This window comes from Cherax quadricarinatus, chromosome 51 (assembly GCF_038502225.1).
Source record: "Cherax quadricarinatus isolate ZL_2023a chromosome 51, ASM3850222v1, whole genome shotgun sequence".
In the NCBI taxonomy this organism is placed as follows: Eukaryota; Metazoa; Arthropoda; class Malacostraca; order Decapoda; family Parastacidae; genus Cherax; species Cherax quadricarinatus.
The window spans coordinates 14102103-14122250 of NC_091342.1; the positions used below are offsets into that span (position 1 = coordinate 14102103).

Sequence of the window (20148 nt, forward strand, 5' to 3'; positions counted from 1 at the left end):
GGCTATCACAACCTGTATGAGCACAATATGATAAAAAATTATGAATATGATTGTAATATGTAAAATATTTAACTGTTTATCCATTAGGGTTTGATAGACTTTTGTGTCCAATGTAATAATTTTTATTTTGTCGCAGTAAATTAGCTTCCATAATGGCTAACAATAACTTAAACTAAATTAGCTCCTATTTACCGAATTTAAAAAAAAAATCTTGATTGAGATGAGAAGGGAGGGAAAGAGGAAAGGGGGAGAAGAAAAAAGTATTCGTGTTGACGCCACGGTCTCTTACTATCACATCATTTTCCCTCTCTCCCTGCCCCGTGAATTTGACAGAGGCAGTTCCCTGTCAGTACGCAATATAGAAAAGCAGCTGGAAGAGGAAGAGGAGGAGAAGGTGGACGGAGAAGAAAAAAAGTCTGGCTGACTGGCATTAAGAATGACTAAGGAAAGTATCTGTGGAAAATGAGAAAACAACCGGAGTGTGGGAATGGGGAGGAAATAGAGGAGTATGACTGGGAAGAAAATGGAAAGGAATCAGAGAGGAGAGGTCAGGATTGACAAGATGTCAAAAGAAGGTCTAGGATTGGCTAAGTGAGGATTTTAAGTGTTGGACGTACAGCATAGTCAGCAGCCATCCAGCAACTAACGTCATGTCACTTGTCAAGGGATGTGGCTTGATATCCTTGAAGGGCTCTTGATCGAAGGAATTATAACTATATGCCATTCACGGCAGTAAAAACGTCTGTCAAAGGTGCCCAGATGTTGCACATGTGTCTTGTTCATTAACTTGACGGTATTATATACCTTAGTAAATTGATCCTCGGGCTCATAGCTACCTTCTTGCAGGTGCTACTGCTCCTCTCTTGTGTGACTTGCGTCGTGCATCTCTGGCGCACATTTTAAATATTTGTTCACAGCTTCAGCCTTTTAGCTTAAGTCGTGGTTTTTATAATTACCTGGGAGTCTGTAGGGACCTCGGGAAAATTTTAGAGGATTCTTTTGACTAAGGCTTTCAGTGAGCCATTGACAACAATATGAGTTCAGTGAGAACAAATTTCATTTACTACATCACGGAAGAATGGTGAAAATAAAAAATAAGATTGGAGTAAAAAAACAAACTCAAACCACTCAGTAGAACATAGTCGAATGGAAGAGACCTGGGGGTGATAATGTCAGATATCACGTTCAAGAAGCACAATGAGGTTGTAATCGCAGCTGGAAGAAAATTATAGGTTGGATAACTAAAACCTTCAAAGCACGAGATGATGTTCTTCAGGTCACTTGTTCTCTCTAGGCTGTGTACTAACGGCCTTCAGGGCAGGTGAAATTACTGAGCTAGAAAATGTACAGGGAGCCTTCACAGCTCGTATAAACTCGGTCAAGCACCTAAATTATTGGGAGCACTTGAAGTTCCTAGAATTGTACTCCTTAAGACATGGGCGAAAAAAATTAATAATCTACACCTGGAAGATACTGAAAAAATTGGCCCCAAACCTGCACACCGGAATTATTATGAGCACAAATCGCTTAGCAGACAGTGCAGGATACCTCTAATAGCAAGCAGAGCGATGAGTACACTGAGAAAAAACTCAATATTAAGGGACCACGACCTCAAAACAGTTCTCGATCAACTGGGTTGTGATGCATATATTAGATTGCCTGGGGCGGACACTAACAGCTTGATCGACCAGGCCAACAACCAGGAGACCTGGTGTGGGACTGGGCCGCGGGGGAACTGCCCTCTGAAAGTCACTCCGGGTAACTGAGTATCACTTTGTAACTGTTGTGCGAGTCCGAAATGAAAGCCTGTTAAACGTTGTGCACTCTGACAGGATTGCAAGTCTTCACTTTCAGTCTTGTAAATATTTAAGATGGCAGACAGTTCTGAGAAACTTATATTTAGTATACATTTTACTTTCCTGTGTGTTTCTTAATAATTTTTGTTCCCGTAATATTTGCTCTTTAATTTAGGAGATCGGGAAGCGAGAAGGATCGTGAGGGAAAGGGGGCAAGAGCTACGTGTTCTGGGAGGAGTGAGAGAAGCTAGGAAGTGAGAAGAGGAGATGGGACCCTCAAGAGAAGGTGGAGGTGTGGTCAGGAGAAAACGTGCACCTGTTGTGGGAACTTATTAAAGCTCTTCCACAGTTAAGGGTGAAGTGTCCGTAAGGAAGGTCACATTCCTCACATTGCGCATAAAAGAGAAATCTCCTTCAGAAAATAATGTTAAAAGATAAAATAGAAAAAGAATAGATAAATAAAAGTATAAATTATTTCAGTTACATTGCTAATACGTGTTTATTTGCAACTCTTAAGTTAAAATCATTTGAAGTTCCGTTTTCTTTGACTATACCAAGAGTGTATGGAACTTGTCTGTGAACTGGAGACGCTTTACTCTGTTACTTGAAACTTTGTGGTACAGTACGCTTTATGATGGTCCTATCTGTGAATGCTTCTAAGGATCATCGGTCCGGTCTCACACCGGTCCTAAATTGAGAAGGAAACATTATAGGACTAGAAACGATTAAGAGAAAGACTGGAAAATACGGATAAGTGAACATTGACTGTAAGTGGAGGTTCGTAAAATTCATCTGTTATTTTATATATTCATGAAACAAAAATCAACAATCCTTCCAGTGCAAAACGTTAAGAAGGCTTCGGTTATACACTGGTGTTGTGAGTATGATGGTGGTAGTTCAGTGGTTTAGGTGTTGTGAATATGATGGTGGTAGTTCAGTGGTTTAAGTGTTGTGAATATGATGGTGGTAGTTCAGTGGTTTAAGTGTTGTGAATATGATGGTGGTAGTTCAGTGGTTTAAGTGTTGTGAATATGATGGTGGTAGTTCAGTGGTTTAAGTGTTGTGAATATGATGGTGGTAGTTCAGTGGTTTAGGTGCTGTGAGTATGATGGTGGTAGTTCAGTGGTTTAGGTGTTGTGAGTATGATGGTGGTAGTTCAGTGGTTTAGGTGCTGTGAGTATGATGGTGGTAGTTCAGTGGTTTAGGTGTTGTGAATATGATGGTGGTAGTTCAGTGGTTTAGGTGTTGTGAATATGATGGTGGTAGTTCAGTGGTTTAGGGGTTGTGAGTATGATGGTGGTAGTTCAGTGGTTTAAGTGTTGTGAATATGATGGTCGTAGTTCAGTGGTTTAGGTGTTGTGAATATGATGGTGGTAGTTCAGTGGTTTAGGTGTTGTATGATGGTGGTAGTTCAGTGGTTTAGGTGTTGTGAATATGATGGTGGTAGTTCAGTGGTTTAGGTGTTGTGAATATGATGGTGGTAGTTCAGTGGTTTAGGTGCTGTGAGTATGATGGTGGTAGTTCAGTGGTTTAGGTGTTGTGAATATGATGGTGGTAGTTCAGTGGTTTAGGTGTTGTGAATATGATGGTGGTAGTTCAGTGGTTTAGGTGTTGTGAGTATGATGGTGGTAGTTCAGTGGTTTAGGTGTTGTGAATATGATGGTGGTAGTTCAGTGGTTTAGGTGTTGTGAATATGATGGTGGTAGTTCAGTGGTTTAGGTGTTGTGAATATGATGGTGGTAGTTCAGTGGTTTAGTTGCTGTGAGCATGATGGTGGTAGTTCAGTGGTTTAGGTGTTGTGAATATGATGGTGGTAGTTCAGTGGTTTAGGTGTTGTGAATATGATGGTGGTAGTTCAGTGGTTTAGGGGTTGTGAGTATGATGGTGGTAGTTCAGTGGTTTAAGTGTTGTGAATATGATGGTGGTAGTTCAGTGGTTTAGGTGTTGTGAATATGATGGTGGTAGTTCAGTGGTTTAGGTGTTGTGAGTATGATGGTGGTAGTTCAGTGGTTTAGGTGTTGTGAATATGATGGTGGTAGTTCAGTGGTTTAGGTGTTGTGAATATGATGGTGGTAGTTCAGTGGTTTAGGTGTTGTGAGTATGATGGTGGTAGTTCAGTGGTTTAGGTGTTGTGAGTATGATGGTGGTAGTTCAGTGGTTTAAGTGTTGTGAATATAATGGTGGTAGTTCAGTGGTTTAAGTGTTGTGAATATGATGGTGGTAGTTCAGTGGTTTAAGTGTTGTGAATATGATGGTGGTAGTTCAGTGGTTTAAGTGTTGTGAATATGATGGTGGTAGTTCAGTGGTTTAGGTGTTGTGAATATGATGGTGGTAGTTCAGTGGTTTAAGTGTTGTGAATATGATGGTGGTAGTTCAGTGGTTTAGGTGTTGTGAATATGATGGTGGTAGTTCAATGGTTTAAGTGTTGTGAGTATGATGGTGGTAGTTCAGTGGTTTAGGTGTTGTGAATATGATGGTGGTAGTTTAGTGGTTTAGGTGTTGTGAATATGATGGTGGTAGTTCAGTGGTTTAGGTGTTGTGAATATGATGGTGGTAGTTTAGTGGTTTAGGTGTTGTGAGTATGATGGTGGTAGTTCAGTGGTTTAGGTGTTGAGTGTGATGGTGGTAGTTCAGTGGTTTAGGTGTTGTGAGTATGATGGTGGTAGTTCAGTGGTTTAGGTGTTGTGAATATAATGGTGGTAGTTCAATGGTTTAGGTGTTGTGAGTATGATGGTGGTAGTTCAGTGGTTTAAGTGTTGTGAATATGATGGTGGTAGTTCAGTGGTTTAGGTGTTGTGAATATGATGGTGATAGTTCAGTGGTTTAGGTGTTGTGAATATGATGGTAGTTCAGTGGTTTAGGTGTTGTGAATATGATGGTGGTAGTTCAGTGGTTTAGGTGTTGTGAATATGATGGTGGTAGTTCAGTGGTTTAGGTGTTGTGAATATGATGGTGGTAGTTCAGTGGTGTAGGTGTTGTGAATATGATGGTGGTAGCTCAGTGGTTTAGGTGTTGTGAATATGACGGTGGTAGTTCAGTGGTTTAGGTGTGGATATGATGGTGGTAGTTCAGTGGTTTAGGTGTGGATATGATGGTGGTAGTTCAATGGTTTTGGTTTTGTGAATATGATGGTGGTAGTTCAGTGGTTTAGGTGTTGTGAATGTGATGGTAGTTCAGTGGTTTAGGTGTTGTGAATGTGATGGTAGTTCAGTGGTTTAGGTGTTGTGAATATGATGGTGGTAGTTCAGTGGTTTAGGTGTTGTGAATATGATGGTGGTAGTTCAGTGGTTTAAGTGTTGTAAGTATGATGGTGGTAGTTCAGTGGTTTAGGTGTTGTGAATATGATGGTGGTAGTTTAGTGGTTTAGGTGTTGTGAATATGATGGTGGTAGTTCAGTGGTTTAGGTGTTGTGAATATGATGGTGGTAGTTTAGTGGTTTAGGTGTTGTGAGTATGATGGTGGTAGTTCAGTGGTTTAGGTGTTGAGTGTGATGGTGGTAGTTCAGTGGTTTAGGTGTTGTGAGTATGATGGTGGTAGTTCAGTGGTTTAGGTGTTGTGAATATAATGGTGGTAGTTCAATGGTTTAGGTGTTGTGAGTATGATGGTGGTAGTTCAGTGGTTTAAGTGTTGTGAATATGATGGTGGTAGTTCAGTGGTTTAGGTGTTGTGAATATGATGGTGATAGTTCAGTGGTTTAGGTGTTGTGAATATGATGATGGTAGTTCAGTGGTTTAGGTGTTGTGAATATGATGGTGGTAGTTCAGTGGTTTAGGTGTTGTGAATATGATGGTGGTAGTTCAGTGGTTTAGGTGTTGTGAATATGATGGTGGTAGTTCAGTGGTGTAGGTGTTGTGAATATGATGGTGGTAGCTCAGTGGTTTAGGTGTTGTGAATATGACGGTGGTAGTTCAGTGGTTTAGGTGTGGATATGATGGTGGTAGTTCAGTGGTTTAGGTGTGGATATGATGGTGGTAGTTCAATGGTTTTGGTTTTGTGAATATGATGGTGGTAGTTCAGTGGTTTAGGTGTTGTGAATGTGATGGTAGTTCAGTGGTTTAGGTGTTGTGAATGTGATGGTAGTTCAGTGGTTTAGGTGTTGTGAATATGATGGTGGTAGTTCAGTGGTTTAGGTGTTGTGAATATGATGGTGGTAGTTCAGTGGTTTAGGTGTTGTGAATATGATGGTGGTAGTTCAGTGGTTTAGGTGTTGCGAATATGATGGTGGTAGTTCAGTGGTTTAGGTGTAGATATAATCTTGGTAGTTCACTGGGTCAAGTGTCGTGAATATTGTGGTGAGAACGCACAACAGATTCTTGCAGTTGTTTCTTGCGTGAAATATGTTTTTCGTTGTGCATGGTGATGACATATAAGCTTTCCTTTGAATTGAGCGCTAAACCCAATGGGCTTAACGCTCTTCCTTGAATCAAAGCAAAGCAAAAATGCACGGATAGGGGGGCAACGCCACTGGTTGCCTGGGATACCTGGCGATCGAATGGATCTTGTTCTAATATTCATTCCTGCCTCTCTCTCTCTCTCTCTCTCTCTCTCTCTCACTGTCTCTCAGCTTCACTTTATTGTATCTCGAATTTTGGTTTGAATTTTCTTTGAACAGGAACAGGAATATATTGTTCATAAAGATACACGTTCACGAAGCGTTCACACATATGCAACGTTCTTGTATCTCTTACATAGAAATATCTTTCACACAGAGTTCGTGCAACGTTCAGACATGAACAAAGTTCACACATGCGCAGTGTTTACACAACGTTCACATGTACGCGTCATGGATTAGAAATAACGTTCACAGATATGTAACGTGACACAACGTTCACGCAACGTTAATACATATGTAACGTTAACAAAGAGATGATATTTGACACATGCCCATCTTTCAAGCTGAAGTTTAGTCAGCGTTCACACCATCGTTCACACAACCATCATTTACACAACCATCGTTCACCCAACCATCATTCACAACCATCATTTACACAACAGTCGTTCACACAGCCATCGTTTACACAACTATCGTTCACCCAGCCATCATTCACAACCATCGTTCACACAACCATCGTTCACACAACCATTGTTCACATAATCATCGTTCACAAAACCATCGTTCGCCCAACCACCATTCACCCAACCACCATTCACCCAACCACCATTCACAACCATCGTTCACACAACCATCGTTCATACAACCATCGTTCACCCAACCATTGTTCACAAAACCATCATTCACCCAACCACCATTCACCCAACCACCATTCACAACCATCGTTCACACCACCATCGTTCACAAAACCATCGTTCACACAATCATCATTTACACAACTATCGTTCACCCAGCCATCATTCACAACCATCGTTCACACAACCATTGTTCACATAACCATCGTTCACAAAACCATCGTTCACTCAACCACCATTCACAACCATCGTTCACATAACCATCGTTTACACAACCATCGTTCACACCACCATCGTTCACAAAACCATCGTTCAGACAACCAGCTCTACCTAACCATCATTCACAACCATCGTTCACACAACCATCGTTCACGCAACCATTGTTCACATAACCATCGTTCACCCATTCATCGTTTACACACAACCATCGTTAAGCCAACCATCGTTAAGCCAACCATCGTTAACCCAACCATCGTTCACACAATCATCATTTACACAACTATCGTTCACCCAGCCATCATTCACAACCATCGTTCACACAACCATTGTTCACATAACCATCGTTCACAAAACCATCGTTCACTCAACCACCATTCACAACCATCGTTCACATAACCATCGTTTACACAACCATCGTTCACACCACCATCGTTCACAAAGCCATCGTTCAGACAACCAGCTCTACCTAACCATCATTCACAACCATCGTTCACACAACCATCGTTCACGCAACCATTGTTCACATAACCATCGTTCACACAACCATCGTTCACCCATTCATCGTTTACACACAACCATCGTTAAGCCAACCATCGTTAACCCAACCATTGTTCACAAAACCACCGTTCACACAACTATTGCTCACTACCATCGTTCAAACAACCACCGTTCACACAACCATCGCTCACCCAACCATTGTTCACACAACCATCGTTCACTAACATCGTTCTTCCAACCATTGTTCACACAACCATCGTTCATACAACCATCGTTCACATAACCATCGTTAACCCAACCGTCGTTCACTCAACCATTGTTCACACAACCATCGTTCACACAACCATCGTTCACACAACCATCGTTCACATAACCATCGTTAACCCAACCATCGTTTACTCAACCACTGTTCACACAACCATCATTCACATAACCATCGTTCATACAACCATCGTTCACTCAACCATCGTTTACACAACCATCGTTCACTCAACCATCGTTCACTCAACCATCGTTCACACAACCATACTTCACACAACCATCGTTCACTCAACCATCGTTTACACAACCATCGTTCACACAACCATCGTTCACTCAACCATCGTTCTCTCAACCATTATTCACACAACCATCGTTCACTGAACTATCGTTCACTCAACCCTTGTTCACACAACCGTTGTTCACACAACCATCGTTCACATAACCATCGTTCACTTAACCATCGTTAACCCAACCATTGTTCACACAACCATCATTCACTCAACCATCGTTTACACAACCATCGTTCACACAACCATCTTTCACATAACCATCATTAACCCAACCATCGTTAACATAACCATCATTAACCCAACCATCGTTCACTCAACCATTGTTCACACAATCATCGTTCACAAAACACTCGTTCATCCAACCATTGCTCACATAAGCATCGTTCACACAACCAGCGTTCACATAACCATCGTTAACCCAACCATTGTTAACACAACCATTGTTCACACAACCATCATTCATACAACCATCGTTCATACAACCATCGTTCATACAAGCAGCGTAGGTTGTAACCGTAAGGGACATATTCAGTACTGAGGACCAATATTGGTTTTCGTTTAGTTGCTCGTCGATACCATTTCTCCTGCTGAGTGAGTTGGCTGGCGGCGGACCTCGACAGTTTTGACGAGTGCACATTCTCTCTACGTTCCTCACATTCTCTACATTCCTCACATTCTCTTTACGTTCCTCACATTCTCTACGTTCCTTACATTCTACGTTCCTCACATTCTCTATGTTCCTTACAGTCTTCACGTTCCTCACATTCTCTACATTCCTCACATTCTCTACGTTCCTTACATTATCTACGTTCCTTACATTCTCTCTACATTCCTCACTTTCTCTTTACGTTCTTCATATATTTCTACGCTCTTCACATTCTCTCTACGTTCTCCACATAAAATCTACATTATTCATTTCTACTACCGAGACGTTAGTAAGTGTGGGTCATGTGGGAAGTTAGGGGAACCAGTGTGGGGTTGGGATAGTCGATAGTGGGTAGTGTCATGTGGGTGTGGGTAGTGGGAAGGTTTTTAGAATTTTGTGTGGAGGCAGGGGGAAGTTGTTGGAGGTAGGGGGGATAGATACATATGGGTTAGGGGTAGGGGTTATTATACGGATGGATAGGGAGATGGTGTGGGGGTGACCTGTGGTTGGTTACTGGGTGGTGGTCTTGACAGTATCGGCAGACCTCGCGCGGTGCTGATGACAAGTGCAAACAATTGTCAGGGAAGGAGGCGGCGGGAGGCTGGTAGGGGGACATCTGTTGGGGAAGATGTGATGGCTCCCACTTCCCCTCCCTCCCGCTACTTGAGCATCGTGTATGTACATGCTGCAACAGAGTATTGTTGCAAGCAGTGCTGGTAGTGGGAGCTTATGGTGTGCGGGGGGGGGTGATGTTCAGTGTGCTTGATGTGTGATGTCATCATGTTGTCTCCCCGCAGCAGCAGCAGCAACAAGAGCAGCAGTAGCAGCAGGAGGGAGGCGCCAGAGGTGTCCGCCAGGGGCGGTGTGAGTGCGTGGGGAGGGCGACGCTTGCAGCCTTCCTCTTGGGCAGTTGGTGAGGGGCTCCCCACCCGCGCACAGGGCTCCCCCGCGCGCCAGCCACACACGCCCGCTGCGCCTTCATGTGCTGTAAGCGCAGAGTGGTGCGGCCCTCGCACGCTGCGCTCGCTGCCTGGCGCGCCTGACAGTGTATACTCACGAGGTGTGGGTGCAGTGTGAGCACTGCTCTGGGGGTTGTGAGAGGCAGGGCGACGGTGGCGGATGAAGGCGCCCACACCCGCCCATGACCATGCTTGAGGGGTCGGGGTCAGGGGCGGGCCTACAGCGACGCAGCTCTGCGGGGCCTGGCGGGCCATGCCCGGCAGGACCCTCGCTATCCTTGCCTGCTGTCGCTCTAGGCATCGAGCTCAACGACCTGGCCAATGCCTTATGACGCCTGGCCTCGTGCGACCCCACTATGCCCGAGGGCCCGGCCCCAGACCTGCCCCCGGGCGTCCGTACCCGCCGCAGCTACTCCGCCAGGGCATCTCCTCGACACACTCCCCGCTCCTCCCCGCGGGGAAGTCGTCATGGTTCCCTGCGACGGGAGGGAGAAGAGCCTCCCTTGATATCCGGACCCATACACCTGGAGCCCCGGGTGCTTGTGGCCTTCCCCGCCAGGATGCACACGCTGCCGCTACCACTGGGTGACGGCGAGTATGTGGCACTCTCTCCCCTGGGCACCCCGCTGCTCACCACGCCCGTCTCCCCCACCACGCCCACGCCACTTTCGCCCGTCATCCCCAGGATCATCTCCACCAACTGGGAGTCGCTGGGAGCCTACGACCCCTACAGGTAGCCCGGACCCACTTGGCCCAGCATGACCCAAGATTCGCCCAGACCAAGAGTCCCAGCCCTGGAGCCCACCCAGTGGCTGTCACCACCACCCTGCACCCACACCCACCCACACCCACCCATCCAAGCACTTATTATTACTCGTTGTGTCTATGTTTTGCCACAGCCTGTTTCACTACCGCCCACCTCCCAAATGATACCCCTCGCCCTCCCAGTGTGATGCCTTCTCCCAGTAGGGTGAAAACCCCTGCACCCAGGACAAAGCTCCCTCCCAGGGTGAAGCTCACAGTCCCTAGGGTGAAGCCCTTTTCCCTTGGTGTATTTAGGGCAGGAGGGACACCCCCCACTCGCGCCTTGGTTGTTTCAGTATTTAAGCAATCATAGGCGGTCCCTTGTGTTGGCACCGGCACGATGACACCGGCTTGCTTTCCCCTTCCCCTCGTTCTTGTGGCATCGCCAGTTACTATAATACTGTAGTTGCTGGTTGATTTCCACCTATAGTGCCACCCGTTTCCTCTTTCTTCCCTTCCATCTCTGTGTAACTCGATGTAAAAATATTTTAGTCTCTGAGAACCGGTGTATCTTGCAGAGACTCCCTTCCCCTTTAATATAACGTGTTGATGTAATGGTTTTGTGTTGGAGGTGAATTAGTATGGTGGGTCGTTGTCTGTGATTAATGTAGTGATGTTGAGCATCACTTCTTCGTGTGCCGATGTTGAGTGTGGCTCCTGAACCACTCACAAACCTGCAGTTGTAGTATACGAGCTTTCATGAAGGTTTGAGTAGTGCATGAGACTGTTTTATGTTTTTTTTTTTTTCAATGATTTATGTTTCAGGTGCGAGGAAACATCTTGTCAGCGTTATTTATAAGTAGGAAGTTGTTTGACCAGTGCTAATACTTTCACAACTCTGTGGTTACAATAGGATGTTACTGTCTGTACTAGACCACGTTATTAACTGTAATGTGTCTGGCAGTTATGGTTCCCAGGTAGAGTTTAGCTCGTTAATGTTTTACCACACTAGATCTTGCAGGTGCATTGTTCACTACTGCTTCACCACGCGGGCTCGACCTCACCTGAGGGCCGATGTTGTTTATACACCCACGAGCTTCTTCACGTGGGTGTGAATTGCAGTATTCGGCAAGCAGGCCATTACGTTGACATAGATATTCAACATGTGCATGTCTTTCTCTGCCTCTTTCAGTGAACCCAATAATTAAACATGAATATTTACCAAACGTTTAAGGGCCCTTCTATTTTTTTCTTCGCTTGATTTTAAAATTTTCTTTGTTATTTTACTCGTTATCCAATAAATGTTTTCTTTGGTTATTTATCCAACGATAATTCCGGCAATAACCAGATAACTCTTCTTCACTTGAAAGACTTTATACTCAGTTTCTGTATGGGATAGATCTTCAGATTACATGGAATGTAGAGGTATGGTGGGATTTTCCTCTCATTACACTCCTCTCATAAACCTCTCTACCACCAACCACCCCACGTCATCACCCCCACTCATAACCCCACCTCATCACTCCCACTCACCACCCCCACTCATCACCACACCTTACCACCCCCACTCATCACCCCTAACCCGTTACCCTCACTCCACCACCCCTTACCAACAATTTCATCTGCTGTCATCCCATCACCCCTCTCCAATCTTGTTTTTCCTGTCCTTCCTCCTTCAGCACTGTTCTCTTACCTTCCCATTAGCATCTCCATGACCGCTACTTATAACCCTCATGATTCCTAATCCATCTTACAACCCCGTATTCCCGTCACCGTTACTCCTATCTCCTGTTCCCCTCATTCCTGTTACTATCAGCCTCACCACACACATCTCCATCATTCCTATCCTTATTATCCCCTCCTTATTCCTACCATCCACCTCCCCATCCTACAGAAACATACATTTGATGCATGTTGAACGTCGTATATTTAATCATTGTATAAGTTAATAACTGTTTCATTATTGTTCTTTATATTTATTGGTGTTCGCTGTATTTCGTGATTATGTGTTTCACTTAATGTCCTTTTATATTCTTCATAATACGTAAATTTTGGTTTTATAATTAAGTATTGTACAAGTAGCATATGTGATTCCTCTTCAAAGGATAATGTCAGTAAGGTTTAGGGACATTTGTAATAATACTATAGTTTTAAGGGATATATTTTGAGCATTGTCTTTGTGAAATCAAGTTTTATGGCATTTGTAAAAGTTCTCTACCCTGTAAGAAAATTGGTTAAACTTGCCCAAAAATATACTCTGTGCAATGTTATGGATTTTCTGTATCCCCTTGCCTTTCCCACCATCGTGTTATTCTTCTCTCAGTTCGCATTACTGTTATGCTTCCCTGTTGAAAGCTTGTTTTGTTTGTATCTTATACTACTTCCTTCAAATTCGCGTTGTGAAGACTCCGGCCCTGTCCCTCTTGAGTAATTCAAGGAGAGGTCACATCCCATCACGTTCAGGTAAGACCATCAGGATTATTAAACTCAAGCCGGACTGTTTCACCTGATAGGACATATTAATTTAATAATTACTTGGCAATAGCCATTGTATACATTATGTAAATATACTAGATCCTACATTAGTCAAGGATTTTTTTTTTTAGAATATTTCTGTAGCTTCATAAATGTAATTTATAGGGCAGTTTACGAGTAATTAATAAGTGCATACTGTAGTGTGTGCAGTTTACTATGACAAAAAATGACTATCGTTAAATGCTTTAAAGAGGAAAGTGTTCAAAAAACACGAGAGAAATTTAAAGTCAAGATATAGCCATACAGTTGGCATGTCGTTGTCAGGAGAGGATATGAATAAGTATTAAGTGTGCCACGGAAATGAATGAAGGTACGTTGTACTTTGATTAAAGGAACTAAGAAAAGAGGCGTACTTTTTTATTATCACGGAATCTAAACACGGAAGTGAGAAGCATCATTATAATGAACTGTGAAACGAAAACATGTATTAATATATGAAAAAATCGCGAACGAGCAATAAAAGATCTAAAATAATCACAAAGGAAGATGAATGATATCTCTAGGTCTTTCGTGTTGCAATCAACACATCGTCAGGAGCTTGCAGTGTTGCAGAAATGAGTAGAAAGTCCAGGCAGATTCGTCCCGACTTTCTACAAACTTCTGCAACATCACAAGCTCAAGATCACCCTCTTCAAGAGAGCGAGGAATTGTAACTTAACAGTCCCAAAAGCTCCAGGAGCTGAAAGTCAGTGCTGTCAAGCAAAAAGTTTAATCGCATACATCAGTATGATGCGATCAGTATGAAACTCTTAAAAGTTACTCAATTATGCCAGAGAATCTCGTAGAGGGTAGTATCTTAAAAAAAAAATTGTAATTAATAGCTTAAACGAAACTTAATATCCTGATCTTGCTGTTGGGTGTAAATTAAAAATTAATATCTTCTGAAGGTCAAAAGAAAAGTGCCTAAAATTCATATAGTTATACATTTAAAACAGTATGACTTTCGTTTAAATTTTCTGGTTCCTTTGAAATTAATGAAAAAAAAATATTAAAAAACGAAAATTATTTTGAAAAATAACAAGATTAAGGATACTGACGTATAATTAATATATTTAGGCATTCATAGGGGGATGAAATTATTCAGTTGTATGCGGTCAACGCTTAAGTTAGTTTTTTTTTTTTTTGTAAAAGATCGTATTGAAGCGTTTGTGATAAGCACAAAAAAAATTTCATTATTTTTATTAGCTTTTCCAGACTGGGCAGAAGGCTACAGACACAGACAAGTGCGTGATGTAGCATTGAGACGAATGTGAAAAAAAATCCGTAATGCCAGATTTGAAAAATTAAGCATGGTGTAACCACCCACCAAAAAGTAAAAAAAAAAAATTGTTATAAGCCGTCTTTAAGAGGAATATGCTAAGTTCCTTGAGTTACTTCCAGACCAGCAGAAGTGTGAGACAAAAGTTGCACTGTATATTACTGGTACCAGCAACCTGATTCATTAGGTCATCAACCGTGGCCTGGTCCGGGACCGGGACCACAGTTGATGGCCTGGAATTTATTACACTGGTCTGCATTTGGAATGTTTTTAATTTTTATTTTTATTCATGATTGCGATCATACTCTTGGGCTGCTGATTGTAAATATCTAAAATATTTTGCTCTATCACGTAAGGATTTTGAATAAAATACAGATTAATGATAAAAAATGTGAATTTTTAATAAATTTTTAATTTATTGTTAATTTATGTTAATAATGTTAATTTATTGAAATTGGGCAAGTAATCATGGAAAAGCACATTATGTTAGTTTTAAGAACATGAATTCCAAATCAACATGAATCAAATCAAATGATTTTATTAAAAAATATGCTCCTGATGGTTAGCCTACATATTGAATCGAAGGAAGGAGGACCGCGTTGATTTTTTCACTTGTGCTGTGCATCGAAACCATTATGTTTCAATGACCAGCAGTAATCCGCCATCATGCTGCCATTCCATTTGCTCTGGTATCGAGCTTCCATGATGCAAATATCCTGATAGAACCGCTCTCCTTGTGCCTCACTGTAGTCCCCACAGTTGTTGGGAAAATAGTCAAGATGTGATTGCGAAAAGTGCATCTTCACAGGCTTGGATCATTTTTTCATATTCGGGGGAGCGCCTGTTTCCCAGGAAGTTGTGGACAATCTGCCTGAATTAAAACCAGAGATATACCTCGACACCTGCTAATGCTTCATCAAAATGTTTGTCCTTCATCAGTTCCCGAATCTGAGGGCCAACAAAGATTCCTGCGTTTAGCTTGCCTTCACTTATACGAGGAAATTTTGACTCCAGGTACTTGAAAGCAGCTCCATTCTTGTTCAAGGCCTTCACAAAATTTTGGTGGCAGAATTTTCTTGGGGTCAACTAGTGGCACAGTTTTCACGTTGTGATTTCGGGGTAAGAAGCTGGTTCTTGGTGGCCAGTCTTTTTGTTCATAGTGCTGGCTGTCTGCCCTACTATCCCAAAGACAGAAAACAGGCATACTTGGTGTATCCGCCTTGAAGACCTAGTGGGAGAGCAATAACTTTTAAATCACCACAAATGAGAAAATTGTGATTCTGATACTTGATTGCAGATATTAGTGTCTTCATATTTGCGTAAGTTTCTGACATTTGGACACTGGCCAATTGGCACAGATGCAGCTGTGTTGCCATTGTAGAGAAGTACAACCTTAAACTTTTTTTAGAAGAATCAATGAAGAGTCTCTATTCATCTTCTTTGTATGACATCCCCATCCAGCTACTTTTGTCATACAAAAGTAGTAGTCATCTTGGTGGTTCATCTGCTCCCGCCATACCACATTTGGAGCTTACTGATGAAACTCCTGCAAGCTGTGTCTGGTGCAAGTGGCTTGTCCAGGTCTCCAAGTTTGCACCCAAAATAAGCAAACTAGCAGCGCTTCAATAAAGGAGTAATGTTGCTCCGGGAATCTGAAAATCAAGAAAACTATAAGTCGATATAAAGTAAGCTTTTTAATTGATAATATGCCACTTTCTCATTTACTTATGTTATACGACAAGAGAAAAGTAACGTTTCCGTATAACTTGACAACCTGATGTGATAGAGATGAATAAAAAATACAATGAACCACTATCTTCCTTATACATATATATACTGAAAAAATTACCATAGAGTCAAAAAAAATCATGCAGACGAGTGTTAAAGTATTTGAAAGGCGTCTACATGTCATCGAATTGTCTCTTGAGTTGTAAATGAAGTATTGATAATGTAAAAGAAATATATTTAAGAAAAGTTTCATAAAATTGTGCATTTTAGGTTTGAGGTCAGAAGAATAATTATGAAACGTCTGTTTTTTAATACATTTGATCCATACGAAGCCAGGTAATAATCCGATCCTTTCTCTTAAGCAAGATACAGCATCGTCGTGGAAAGTTTGAAGCCAATCAGAAGAGGCGTTCTCAGGTTATCGCCAAGAACCCATTATTATACGATTTTCTCAATAAATTTGACAAATTGGCACCTACACCTGCCAAACAATCCTCCGCAACGTACTTTTAATAAGATACATCTTAATTAAGTTCTAGCACAGTCATCTTGAAGGAAGAAAAAATTTGTCTTCTTGTGTAGGCATCTCCTTTCGAGAGTTGCATAATTGCAACAAATCCTGCATATTTTTGGAAAATAGAATGATCATAAATATTAGTGGTACTAAAGCAACATTCATACAGGGTTGCAAGATAGGGGCAGAAGTGTGTGTTAATCTTTCTCCATACACTTAAATCTTTCTTCTGTTAACTTATTGGTATTTTATACCATTTTCAACATTTTCTATTAAAGTTTGAGACAGTGCTGCACAAGAATGATTTCTAATTTATGAACACCATGTAACTGTACATCCTTAGGAAAGAGGTAGACAAGTGTTGTTTCAATTAATCATGACATGTAGTGATAAACTGTTCTTATCAATCCTCTGTCAGTCCTGAAGAGGGTAGGAAATGTTGCCAGACGGATTGAAAGTGTTTCGCTCGGAAATTGCTAAATGGAATTTGAGTTTAGGAACAAAAATGGGTCTGGGTCATCACACTTTAGTTGAATGGGCCTTCCACAAAGTGAAAGTTGAATCTGAAAGAAAACGTTCAGGTATATCAGAGACAACGAGAGAGAGTCCAGATAATACAGGGAGAGTGAGTGAATGTCGTCATATCCGTCAGACAGTTGGTAATCCTGTGATTGTAACCCGGATTCCCTTATCTATGTGAGCCGCCTCTCACTCTTTAATCTTAGTTTTTTCTCTCTCTCTCTCTCTCTCTCTCTCTCTCTCTCTCTCTCTCTCTCTCTCTCTCTCTCTCTCTCTCTCTCTCCCCTCCATATCAGTGATCTCGTAATCTTACCATCGTCGGATCTCCCCCCCTCCTCTTTTTCTCTCTGTCTTGCGCCTTCAGTTTTTAGTTCAGGTCGTTCTTTTTATTTATGTTTTATGAGTAACCTGGACGCGCTCCCGCGCACGTGTGTGTCATTCTATCTGTGTAGTTTTAACCGTGTACATAATTTTAAAATAATTAAAACGTCAGTACTACCAACAGCTGTGGATCACCAAGTGGAAATTTAGAAATTTGTCGCTGACAGCTAGATAGTGTCAGTGTCTCTTTGTGTGTTGGAGCGAGTACGTTGTAAGTTTTCTTCTCCAATATTTCACAAGTATCGTAGGTCAGCCATCACTATTAAGTCGTATACCCCCTGGTGAATAAATCTTCCGCACTTTGGCAATGAAATAGGAACTGATGACGGGATTTCCAGGTGACATTTCTCCCGTTGGCGTTGTGTTGTAGTACGACATGTGTCCAGGTTTGTGGCCAATGGAAAGAGGGGGACAATACTTTCCCATTAAAGCTGTGTTTATTTGCCTCTATCCAGAGTGGTGTCTGTTGTGTTTGCAAGTGCCTGTACTGAGGTGGGAATCAATAGCCTAGTGATGGAGTCCAGCATGATCGAGTTTAACTGGGAGTGAACACACCAGTTTAGTAGTTAACCTGTTTGTGTGTGGTAGCACGATACACTGAAATTGATAAGCAGGTTGTATCGTGAGACGCTTGCTACAGTGTCTGCCTGATAAGTTGGTCGTATTGTGAGACGCTGGCTACACTGTCTAGCGCCACACAAAGTCTCTAGTGAATTTTGTCTGTTATGCTGTCTCTACTGTCTCACTTTCATTGGCATTAATGTTACCACTGAGAAATACTTGAATATTAGAGCTGCTAGACAAAATGTGAGGCGCAGTAGCAGTCGAGAGTAGAGGAAGAGAAACAGACGTGTGTGGATAGCTTATCTCCGGGTATGAGTAGTGGTGATAGGTGGCTGCCTGCCTCGGGGAAGTGGGAAGACATGCATCACCAACCTCAGTATGAACATAGAGTCCTGTCAAGGGTGCTCCATCCTCACCTACTCTTCACCACTACCTCCACCACCAAGTGTTCTGCCGCAACACCACCACCACACACTCCCACTGATGGCGAACACAAGACTGAATTCCCTTTTGTGCCCGGACACCTGTGTGAGCCTGGTAGTGATGCCACCTTAAGGCACCCTGAACCTGACACCCTCCGAGGGTCTGCCCATTTCCAGTGTGCAGGTTATGTTAAAGAAACTGCTAACGCAAATAAAATATCGACTGACATTTGTCTGAAAAGTATACATAGTAAAGATGACATTCTAGCAGGTGCGACTGAAAATATTATTCGAAACGCAAGTGAAAGTATCGCTGATAAGCTAGAAAATACTGTTCGTACACACAAGGTTAAAGGTAAAGATCTGGGTTTCAAGGCCAACGAGCCATCAAGATTTAGTGCTCCATGTGGTGACTGTACTGATGGAAGTTGCAATAGTAAATGCAAGAGAGAAGCAGTTTATGACTGTGGTAGTAGGCCTTCCAGCGCACCGTCAATAATTAACTCAGGTAAGCCTCCTGCAAGTCAAGATAAAAGGGTTCTTCACAGGACACCAAGATGGCTTCCACAAAGATTATTCCATAGGAGTCACGGGACGGCTACTTCCAGTGATCCGCTACCTAGCGATTACTACGCTAAGAAAAATACCAAAGAATACCCTAGCCCTACCACAGACCAAAACAGTCCTACCTTGGACAGCCATTATCCTATCACAGACCACCGCTGTCATACTGTAACACATAGTCCTACCTCATACCACCCTAATCATGTCAAAGAGAGCTTTGATCCTATCATGGAATGCCAAGGGCTTACCACAAACAACTATAGACCTACTACAGGCACTCATTGCTCAAGCACAGACAATCACAATTCTACCACAGACTGCCATAGCCCTGTCACAGAATGTCAGAATGCTTATAGTAACTGTAAGAGTGACATTCATGGCAAAGAGATCCGGAGCAGCAGTAGTGGGTCAAGTAGCTATGGATATTTTTCCAGTTGCAGCAGTAATGAAGTAGGCGATTGGAGCAGTGAAGTTAGTAACGGCAGCAGTCGAGTGAGCTACAGCTGCAGCAGTGCTCGAAGTAGTAGCATATACAGCAACGACAATGAAGATGTTTTCACTGTCGACAGTAGAGGATCCAACAGTAGCTACGTCAGCGACCACAGCGGCAGGTACATCGACCTTGACGAAGAGTCGGGTTGTCCAGTGCTGTTGAGGTACAAGTGGTCCATCTACAACCTGGGCATCTCGGACTCGTCCCCGAGCCTCGGTGAGACTAAGCACAAGCAAATAGGGAAGATATCCACAATCCTGAAGCATACATCAGTGATGGATTTAGGTAGTCGGAATAAAGAAACGTTATTTAGATCGAACTCTTCGGCAAGTTCACTTACACTGCAGAGGTCTAGGGCGAAGATTAATCTAAGGGGAACATTTAGCTTCAAGAAGTCAGTGAGCTTAAGCCCGCCGGTAACGAGGCGTTCTTTAGAAGCCCTGCCGAGATTAATTCAGAAAGATGTGGTAAATTCGACCTCTGAATCAAACTTGAGTCAGTACGCACATGCTCAGTGTACCACACCAGGAAATCATACTCCAAACTCAAAAACACTTCCACCAGCATCTT

At 42.5% G+C, this 20148-nt stretch overlaps 1 protein-coding gene across 5 annotated transcripts in view; it reads left to right on the top strand.

The window, feature by feature from the left end:
* The window catches only part of LOC128694641 (diacylglycerol kinase zeta), an 881430-nt gene that overhangs the window by 253781 nt on the left and 607501 nt on the right, over positions 1 to 20148 (top strand). The window contains exon 2 of one of the 5 annotated variants that reach the window (XR_011393407.1): positions 9695 to 14142. The exons of 3 other annotated variants lie outside the window; for them this stretch is intronic. The gene's annotated coding sequence lies outside the window, so the exon portion shown is untranslated. Of the gene's footprint in view, positions 1 to 9694; positions 14143 to 20148 lie in introns of those variants that run through there. One more of the 5 variants, XR_011393408.1, reaches the window with a different exon arrangement.